The sequence below is a fragment of the Astyanax mexicanus genome, chromosome 1 (assembly GCF_023375975.1).
Source record: "Astyanax mexicanus isolate ESR-SI-001 chromosome 1, AstMex3_surface, whole genome shotgun sequence".
Classification (NCBI taxonomy): Eukaryota; Metazoa; Chordata; class Actinopteri; order Characiformes; family Acestrorhamphidae; genus Astyanax; species Astyanax mexicanus.
The window spans coordinates 33453855-33463434 of NC_064408.1; the positions used below are offsets into that span (position 1 = coordinate 33453855).

Sequence of the window (9580 nt, forward strand, 5' to 3'; positions counted from 1 at the left end):
CTGACCTGCATGTGAACTGACTGTTTACTTGCTGCCTAATATGTATACTTCATATATACCACACAAATACCATAGCAACCACCTTGACACACTGTAGCACTCATCCAGCATCTGGTTATCAACAACAGAGCAACCACTTGGAATATCATCGCAACCACACAGAAAACACAGCAACCACCCACCAACCACTTAGTAACACCAAAACAACCCTCAATCAACCATTTAGCAACACCATAGGAACCACCTGAGACACCATAGCAAACACTGAGACACCACTCTGCCTCTTACCAACCTTATTAAGAACAGTAGGAGAGCATGAAATACCCTTAACAAGCAGTGCTTCCCTCATAAAATGGGGGCTCACTACTGGAGACCCTTATTCATCTTTTAACCCAACACCACCACAGGCAAATATAACACATAAACACACACACATGACCCTCTTCTGAATATCTTACAGTGTACAGTTGTGCTTGCTGAGCTGAACAAGACTTTCTGTGTTGATGGGTTGGACTGTTGAAAGAGATTTATTAGAGTTTATAACCAACTTGAACAGCTACCTCCAGGCTACCTCCAGGCTCCTGATTTTTATTACCATCACCCTACCAGCCAGACAAAGAAGCGGAGCAATGTGACCTGCTTTCCGTGTATGACTAAATGTTTGTAAATTGGCTTAATGCTTTACGGTGGTTTGTAAAATTGTGTACCTTTAGCTAAAACATTCTAAACATTCTATCAGAAGAGGATGTGGTTTGTTAATGTTTTTGATTAGGGAGTTTCTTTTCTTTCTTTTCTTATGATTAAGTTAGTTATGGGAGGAATATTTTGTATTATTTTGGGCTAAAAAACTTCCCTGCTTTTGCTTTCTTGATTGAAAAATAAAACACACTAGTATCTTTTGTCAGTGCTTTTTCTGGTTGGTAAAAATTTGGGAAGGTTGGGGAAGACATTTGTCCACACCAGCAGCATTTCCGAAATATCCCTGTCAATAACACTCAGAAACACTGAAAGTAACACACCAGCCCAGTAAAGGGCGATTGTACCCCCTACAAACTAACATCAAACACAAGTTGAAGAAGAAAATTAACATTGTACTGCTCAATAACAGATCGAAAAACCTGGACAGAGCATTTTGGCATCTCTGCTGTGTTACGTGATATGTGAGTAAAATAAAATGAAGCTGCACATGTTATTAGTCCACAAAGATAGATAGATAGATAGATAGATAGATAGATAGATAGATAGATAGATAGATAGATAGATAGATAGATAGATAGATAGATAGATAGATAGATAGATAGATAGATAGATAGATAGATAGATAGATAGATAGATCCATCAGGGACATTAAAATTTCAGCAGCATCATTACAGTAAACAAAGAAAATTGGAAAGAAATAAAAAAAATAAGAAAAATACAATATACAAGAGTCCAGAAGAAGATGTATTGCACATTATTATTATTATTATTATTATTATTATTATTATTGCACTCAGTTTAAACATTATTGCTCATAGTTTGGGTATGTTTTAATCAGTCTTTAGAAATAGAAATTATTGCACATCAAACCTCCACCTTGTGCGGCATTTTTGAAAAGCTTTATTTTGACCTAAATTGCTGGTTTTGTGTGGATGGCAGGCACAGAAACACAGACAAAGAACTATGATAGACCTATTTTAAACATTAAATAACTAAAACAATGTTAAAAAGTAATTATTAATTGATTACCAACAAATTCAAGACTGTATTTTAAAATGTGAATTTAATTTCAGTCCAAAATAAACAAAGACCTGTGATTTTAACACTATGGATTTAGCTTTGTATCCCTGATTGCTGAATTTAACATCACATATCCTCTCTGATAAAAAATGAAAAATGGAAAACAAGAAGTAATGAAAGCTCTTTGGCAAAAAAGCTTTTTCACAAAACCCAGCTTGAGTACTCGGCCAAACCAACTTTAATAAGCCAACAAGCATGCTGAGTCCTAAATGTAGACTGATGATTGGCTGTCTTGACTGCGCTGTGTATTATTAATGTCCACATGTCTCAATCAGTCTGCAGGCTACACCCACTTCCAGCTCCTCACACCCTCTACTTATCCATTTTGATGCTTCCATGCTATCAGTGCACCTCACATCACGTTAAAAGTCTTTCAGACTCAAATCACTGGCACAAATATGGCCTTAATGGCCTCCACACAAATCAATATGAGCTTTCCGACTTTCAAGTAAAACATTATCCTGCTCTAAAAATGTTCTCCTAATGTCCCTCAGAGTACGAGAGCTGATCTACAGAGCGTTTCTGTAGCTAGACAATTATGGAACCTGATCTTAGCTCTCCAACTCTGTGTTCAGCATTTACAGATAAATCAAATCTGAACATCCTGCAAACAAACAGACTACAGTCCAGTCCCGCCTTGTGTTCTCTCTTCATTCTGTATCATGACTTTTCTTGAAAAATGCAGACTTTATGGTCACGAATGAACCCTTTTGAACGAAGCTTTTGAATAAACTGCAACTGTGACTTCACAGTTTTAAATGATAATTTATATTTTATGATTTATGACTATTTTAAACATCATAACATAAAAACATTTTTATAAAATAATCAATAATTGATTAATACAGTATTTTTATTGATTCTGATTTCTTATAACATACAAATACATACACAAAAACAAATAAACAGACAGATATTCTTAATCCCCTAAACACTTGCTGTAACTATACCATCATGTATACATTTTGCAATGGATCTGAGCAGAGAATAAAAAGGGATAATAAATACAATGATAAATAATTGCTGCTACAATTATGAAGATTCGAAATACATCATAAACTGGAAGCCAACATTTATAGAACCTCCTAATTAACTCTGTAGCTGTACGCTTCGTATGCTCTATTATAAGTTTTGCCACGACTTTTTTGACCCAGTTTTTATGGGAGGGTTCGGCCCTCCTCCACCTGCAAAGAATCACAATTAATAATTGATTAAGAACAAACTCAAGACTGCATTTAAAAATCTGCATTTAATTTATCAGCCCACATCACCAGTTTCCAAAATGCCTGTTGCTTATCGTGGTACAGCTTATCGAGTCCAGACTTCCAGACACCACATTAAGTTTCCTTCTGATTTTTCTGACTCTTCCAAGCATCACACAACAGAACAGCGCACCATCACTCCTGTGGTGGATAACCCTTCTTATATATATTTTCTTTATATATATATATATATAATTTAATTTCTAATTTTTTTATCCCATTTTCTCCCCAATTTACAAGGTTAATTACCCAACCTACTCATTTGTACTCCCCCTATCACTAGTTATGCCCCAACACCAGGAGGGTGAAGACTAGCATATATGGCTGACTTCATCGATACATGTTAAGTCAGTCTCCGCCTCTTTTCAAACTGCTGCTAATGCAGCTTTACCAAGAAGCATCACAACGCTCTGAGGAAAGTCCAGCGACTCGGTTCGGATACATCAGCTCACAGACGCTTTGTGCTGATCAACATCATCGTTTGGATTGACATGGGGAAATTGGGGGAGGCCAATTGTGCTCTCTTAGGGTTCCGGTAGCAGATGGCAAGCTACATGAACAGGATTCAAACCGGCAAAACCCTGAGATAAACCCTTCTTCTAGAACTTTCATTTCACTTAACTGCACATCTCTTACAGACAGGTTGGTAATTGGAAACTATGAACTGTGAACAATCTGAAATCATTATGTAGCCTCCCTTTCTTAGAATCCAATTAGCTTCAATATCAAATTCTCTCCATGGTTGAACGTTTGTCAGCTCATTGAATGGAAAGCCAGATAATGTATTATACTCTGTAACATCCATTAGCTGACATTTCATAATGTCAACAAGTTCTAATGGGTCAATATATGAACAATAAATTAGATGACTATACTGTGACAGCTGCAAATATGCTCAAACCTTTCAACCACCAAATTTCTTCTCTATTCATCTGGCCAGGCATGCCCAAACATTTGTATTCAACTGACTTATTAAATACGATTGAATACTAAAATGCTTAAATGCTAGTTTATAGCACATGTATAGGAACTGAAATGCCACTGTAAAATGAAAAAGGTAAAAACTGCATTAAACTAACCACATTAAATAAATGCTATTTTGACAGACAGTCGACAGAGTGAAATATAATTTATTAGACTGAAAGAGAACAGCAGAGTAAAGTGCAATCCCTCTTTCAGACAGATGCTCAAACTAGAAAAAAAGAAAGAAAGAAATGAGACATGAAAAAAAGAGACAGAGACAGAAAGAGATTGTTAGAGAATGAGAGAAGAAGACAGTGAGAGGTATATGTTTGGATCGCAATTACCAGGACCTTTTGTGAACTAATGAGTTGGGGCTTCAGGATGGTTGTGTGTGTGTGTGTGTGTGTGTGTGTGTGTGTGTATGCATGCATGCGTGTGGTAAACAGTAGCCCCCCACAGCTTACTGGTGGCAGTGTGACCATCCTCCGCTGTTTGAGCTGAACACACACTGAGTTTTATGTGTCAGCGCAGCGTGTTACAGATCTGTGCTGATACCTCACCACAGCCTCACCAGCTCAAAACGCACAGATTAACTCCCCAGTTTGTGTGTAATCCGTGTATCATTCGTTCATTTGATATTCAATTGAGAATCAAAATCGGAAAATTAAAAAACCAATTCGTTTTTTCGTTTTTGAATATAATACCAAAAAACGAATAACGGCTTGTATTTTGTATTTTTATTTGGTTATCCAAACAAAAATTGGAAATTTAAAAAACGGACCAGGAGCCGAATTTGATTTTGAACTTGACCCATTTGTGTGCCCCGGAAGTTACTGATTTGTTTATTCTTGGTGGGTTTCTGTTGCGCGGGAGTTCACTGCAGTGTTATCTACACAGTCTGTATTGCTGTAGGCAGCATGGCCGGACTGGAACCACATTCTGGCCTAATTAAAGATCTTTTTGAAGGTGGTAAGACGCATGAAGAGATTTCGTGCACGTTGCAGCAAATGGGGATCCAGCGATGTTCTGCAATGAGTGTTAGAAGGTTCTGTGTTCAACACGACCTTAAGCGAAAAAGACATGTATCGAACACAGAATTGGAGAGGGCCGTTGAGGATGGAGAGTTTTATCTTGTTCAGAGGAACTAAACGCGTTGCAGTGAAAGAAGACGATATGACAACAGAAAAAATCGGCAGGATCTTTCAGGTGTTTGTCTAACGTTCCGTAGCTAAATGTCATATTTAGTAGGCGGCAATTCACAGAATAACATTAACTAAATATGACATTTAGCTACGGAACGTTAGACAAACACCTGAAAGATCCTGCCGATTTTTTCTGTTGTCATATCGTCTTCTTTCACTGCAACGCGTTTAGTTCCTCTGAACAAGATAAAACTCTCCATCCTCAACTCCATCCAAAGCCTACAGCAATACAGACTGTGTAGATAACACTGCAGTGAACTCCCGCGCAACAGAAACCCACCAAGAATAAACAAATCAGTAACTTCCGGGGCACACAAATGGGTCAAGTTCAAAATCAAAATCAAATTCGGCTCCTGGTCCGTTTTTTAAATTTCCAATTTTTGTTTGGATAACCAAATAAAAATACAAAATACAAGCCGTTATTCGTTTTTTGGTATTATATTCAAAAACGAAAAAACGAATTGGTTTTTTAATTTTCCGATTTTGATTCTCAATTGAATATCAAATGAACGAATGATACACGGATTGTGTGTGTATGTGTGTGTTTGTATTTGTGTTTTAGTTTTTGTGTTGGTGTGTAAGTGTGTACAGGTGTATGAGTGCATGTATGTGAACATATCAGCCAACTCAATGACTGGACCAATCAGAATGTCTAATTCAGTCAAGAGTGAGACAACAGTCGGTCAACTTAATGACAAAACCTGACAGAACCAAACAGATCTATTTCACCACATGTTGAGCAGACAATCAACTCAGTGGCAGAACCAATCCGAATGTCCTTTTTTAGCTGGGTGTGAGCCAACAGTGTATTTAATGACATAACATGACAGAGCTAATCAGCACTGGGGTGGGACAACTGACAGTTAACTCAGCTGCCAAACCAATCAGAATGTCCAAATCAGCTCTGGAGGTGAGGCATAAGATAGTCAACTTAATTGCCAAACCAATCAGAATGTCCAAATTAGCTCTGAAGTTGGGGCAAAAGACAGTCACCTCAATGACAGAACATGCCAGAATACCTAAAGGGTGGGGCAACAGACAGTCAAATGAGTAGTAAAACCAATCAGAAAATCAACTTCAGCCTAGTGGGGTTCATCATAATGTTTCTGCAGCTTACTTTCTGTATTTTTACGCTTTAAATACTGGGGCTAAAAATTCATTTTTAAACTGTAATAATGTTTTCCATGACATTCATTTTTCATACTTTGAATGATTCTTTGAATCGTGTTTATGTTAATCATTTAAAAATTCCTGTAGTACTACTCTATTACTTTTTAATAAACTTTCTAAATTTGAACATCTGCTGTCGTAACAACAGGGAAAGAGGCATCCCTCTTTCCATCTAGACATGTACGGTTGTGGCCCCAGTGATGGCAAATGAATGAGATGGTCACACCTGTACAGTTTGTCATTAAAGGATGTAACAATATATTCTGTTTCTTTTTTTTTCCATTTCGAAAAACAACACCTTTTCCAACTGCATGAGCTAGATTACCGTTTAATCAGCTTCACTGGGACTTTACACAGACTTTGACCACACACCTCTTAAGCATTTAGGACTGATATTTCATTGATATGCCACATTTCCACAGTTGCAAACACAATGTCCCAGTTCAAAATGAACTGACATGGCATTATTAAGGCCATGTACACAACACTTAGACCATTTGTGTTCCAGCATTTAAGCTAAAAACAGCTTAAGACCAGATGAGCTGGAATGTGATGGTCCAGGTGGTTAAGAAGCTGGTCATCCAGAAAAGAACATACCTCTGCTGGTAAGAGAGCTCTTTAAGTTGTTCACCAGCTTAGCTCTTGACCAGGAAAGCGTATGTTGTCATTTGAGTTTGATGGGGTAGCTGTAGTTTGATGGTCTATTAGCCTGACCAACTTGCTAAGCCATGGCATTCTCGTAAACCAATTTGGTCAACAAGCTTGTTGAGTAGCTGACTGATCAGTTATGCTGACGAAGATTTGGGCTGTCAGACCAGTTTGGTTGTGCTGGGAAACCATCTTGGTCTAGGTGAAACTTCTTGACCAGGTGGTTGAATAGCTATGCTAGTCAAAAGCTTACTTGGTTTATCAGTCATGCTGTTGGAAGCTGCTTTCAGATGGTTTATGCTGGTATTTGCTGGTCATTGTGGTTAAGAAGCAGCTGTTTTTCAGATAAAAACATACTCTATGTTGTCTAAGCTGTATAAGCTGTCTAGTTAACAGTTAGCAATTGACCGGAAAGGTATATGACAGCTTTATCATTCAGGTCAACCAGCAAGGTCATGGTTGCCATGCTGGTTATAGAGCTTGGTCACGTTGATGTTGGTAAACCAGGTAAACATCTAACTCAAACAAAAACATGCCCTATAATGCTGTTCAAAATGTACGTTGGTCAACCTTCTTGAGATTTGTCTTGATAGGTCTTAAGTTATTCAATTTGGTACATTAGATGATCATCTAACTGGGCACATTCAAACTTAAGGACTGGGTGCTCTGTTCAAAAATCACAGCACCAAGATGGCAAAACACTACTTGGGCCAACATAATATATTGTGATTTTGTGTCTGCAGCATAGTTGTTTAATTTCATAAAAACACTGTTTAACAAATAAGATTTGGAAGTTTGGAAGATTTTAGGAATATAAATTGAGACTTTTTAACGATTCATTTAACTATTTTCCAAAAAACATCAAGCTATTTAAACATGTCCAAGAAGTCAGTGTCCACTAGGGGTGGGCGATATGGCCCTAAAATAGCATCACAATATTTTATGGTATTTTCGCTACAACAATATTCTTGGTGATATGAGAATACACGTGATATGGCACAATATTTTAAGGTAAAATATCTTTCACGATTTTCAAAAATGTTAGGGATATTATTGCGTAAGATACGATATGCCACACCCTATATATCATATTGAACATTTCAGATATGATCGATTATTGATAGATTAACCCTTGGGTTACCGGTTGGTTAACAGTAACCCAGCGGTCTCGCGATGCTCACGCGCAGTCCTTTAATGAAACGCTGCTATTAGAAACCGACGCAACACGTGGGAGACACTTTCACCAGCTGCTAAATAATAAAGAGACACCGAGACACGAGCCATTAACATCTCTCTCCCCGTGCGCGGAACCCCGGGTCACCAGCGGTGAGGCAGGTGAACACACGAGCGCGGAACACCGGGCAGGAAAAAAACGCGCAGTGCAGCAAACTATCAACTAACTTCACTGTAAAGAGGTGCGTGCGTTCCTGCGCGCGTGCACCTATCTGAACACTGAGTGTAAACACTGTGTTTACTGTGCTGCACGCACTGTTTACATGAAGATGGAAGGTGCACGCGCCCCTCTTTCCCTCGGGTGCACCTCACGCTCGTGCACGAGCCGGGATAAAGTTTTAAACTCACCTCGTTCACTACGGCAGGTTCACAGGCGGCGGCGCGAGCATCACTGAGAGCTGAAGAAGACTGGAGGAGCTCTTTACTGTTCGTCCAGCAGCTGCTTCAGCACAGCCTCACCCTCAGCCTCCTTCACTACGAGTATTTCTCTCTCTCTCTCTCTCTCTCTCTGTTACTCCCTCACTCTTACTCTCTCTCTCTCTCTCTCTCTTCTCAAGTCTTCCTTCCCTCCTGTCAGAAAAGCACCCCATCCCCAAACAGCAGGAGCGCGCACACAGTATCTTACATACAAACAATACACGACAACAGCGCCCCCCAGCGGCCTGTCCTGCTGCTCCCAGCCAGTGGTAACATACAGCTCTGGAAATCAATAAGAGAACACTTAAAAATTATGAGTTTCTTTGATTTTTACCAAATTGAAAAGCTCTGGAATATTATCAAGAGGAAGATAGATGACCACACCAAAGCAGTGTGTAAGACTGGTGGAGGAGAACATGATGCCAAGATGCATGAAAACTGTGATTAAAAACCAAAATATTGATTTGAACTCTTAAAACTTGTTTTCTTTGCATTATATAAGGTTATTAAAAGCTCTGCTTCCCTTTTGTCATTTTGTCTTTATTTTGAATTTTGGAGAAATGTTGTCCGTAGTTTATAGAAAAAAACAACAATGTTCATTTTACCCAAACATATACCTATGAATAGCAAAATCAGAGAAACTGATTCAGAAACTGAAGTGGTCTCCTAATTGTTTCCAGAGCTGTATATAGAGCCATGAAAAGTATTTGCTTTTTTATCATTCTTAGATTTTTCAGATTATCAAACAACCTTTAATATCAAAGAAAGATAATCTAAGTGAAAACAATAAGCATTTTTAAATGATAATTACATCTATTATGGGAAAAAAGCAGTCCAAATAACCCTAGCCCAATGTGAAACCCCACGCCCAAGGAATTAACTGTGACTAACAACATGTCTGACAAT

At 38.3% G+C, this 9580-nt stretch overlaps 1 protein-coding gene across 6 annotated transcripts in view; it reads right to left on the reverse strand.

Annotated features, from left to right (window-relative positions):
- slc8a2a (solute carrier family 8 member 2a) overlaps positions 1-8781 on the reverse strand; it is a 48565-nt gene extending 39784 nt beyond the window's left edge. For 4 of the 6 annotated variants that reach the window (XM_049466563.1, XM_049466561.1, XM_015608759.3 and 1 more), the window contains exon 1: positions 8606-8781. The gene's annotated coding sequence lies outside the window, so the exon portion shown is untranslated. The remainder of the gene's footprint in view (positions 1-8605) is intronic. The other 2 variants (XM_049466567.1, XM_049466556.1) reach the window with 1 other exon arrangement.
- Positions 8782-9580: the final 799 nt, after the last annotated feature.